We start from the raw sequence: 1258 nt of genomic DNA on the forward strand, positions 1-1258 counted from the left end.
CACATGGATGCAACCAGACCTCAGAAGCCAGAGAAGCCACAGAGAGACCCCTGCCAGCGCTGAGATGCTTACGCCACTGGACCCAAAGACTTTCTACCACTGGCTTGTGAAAGTCAAGCATTTGCCTTCATTGCATGTGTTTCGTGAGTCTGAAGAGGACTTTATAGATTGGTAGTGGACCTATAGGCTAATATCAGACGTATGGACTTGATCTGGACTGGGCTGGGATGTTTTCTCAATGTTCAATTGCTCTTGTATATAACGCTCTATCCCATACACATATGATTGTCCATGAATTTGTTTCTCTAGTCTACCCAGACTAACACAAATGGGAACTTTCATTGAAAGTACAATGAAGTATACATAACTAAAAATAAGTAAATTAAATAAGATGAGTGCACAAAAGCAAAATTGGTCCAAAGATATCACATTTTAATATCTTTCTTCCAAAAGAGAATTTAATCTCATTCAAATACTTTACCTTGCTAAGTGATGGGGAAGGAGCCCCGGAGGGGTAGTGGTTACTCCCATAAAGAGTTACAGTCTCAGTAACTCACCGGGGCCAGTTGTACCCTGTCCTGTAGGGTTACTATGAGCGGGAAGTCATTCAATGGAAGTGAGATTTGGGGTTTTTAAAAAATGCATAGTGGACTTACTCATATCAGTGCTGCTTTTTACAAATAATGTTATAGTCACAAAACAGGGAAGGCTCAATGAGAAAGTCAAACAGCTGACCAATACAGATTTAACTCTAATTTATCACAGAGATTTTAAAACAATGAAAATTGGTGAGCCACCAAACAAAGGAAAAATAAAATTGTTCGGTGGGAGAGGGTCTCAGAGTGGGTAATGAAATTGGAGATCATTTAAATTCAAAGGAAACATAGAAACCTTAAGATATTGCAGAAACAATAAAATAGTAAATAGTAAAGATTTGAAGACGTCATTTTAAAGAACATGTAAAAGATGTAGAGCCGGCACTCATGTAGCTTATAGCAGGCACTGTTCCAGGACTATATACATGCACTAACCCAGGTCGTTCTCATCTTAAGGTGGATACCACTGACGTCTTTATTCTGCAGGTGAAGGAAAGGGTACCACAGAGGGTCAGGGAGTTGCACACACTCATATACATCTGTTAAGTGGCAGAGTTTTGACTCTGACCCACACCCTTGGCACCATGTCATTTCCCAAAAGCGTGGTCCTAGATCAAGGTACAAACTAGGTATTGTCTCCGGGGTCTGCTGATGGGTGATTG

The sequence above is a fragment of the Echinops telfairi genome, unplaced genomic scaffold, assembly GCF_000313985.2.
Source record: "Echinops telfairi isolate 266 unplaced genomic scaffold, ASM31398v2 ScPeMD7_7458;HRSCAF=8496, whole genome shotgun sequence".
NCBI classification, from domain to species: Eukaryota; Metazoa; Chordata; class Mammalia; order Afrosoricida; family Tenrecidae; genus Echinops; species Echinops telfairi.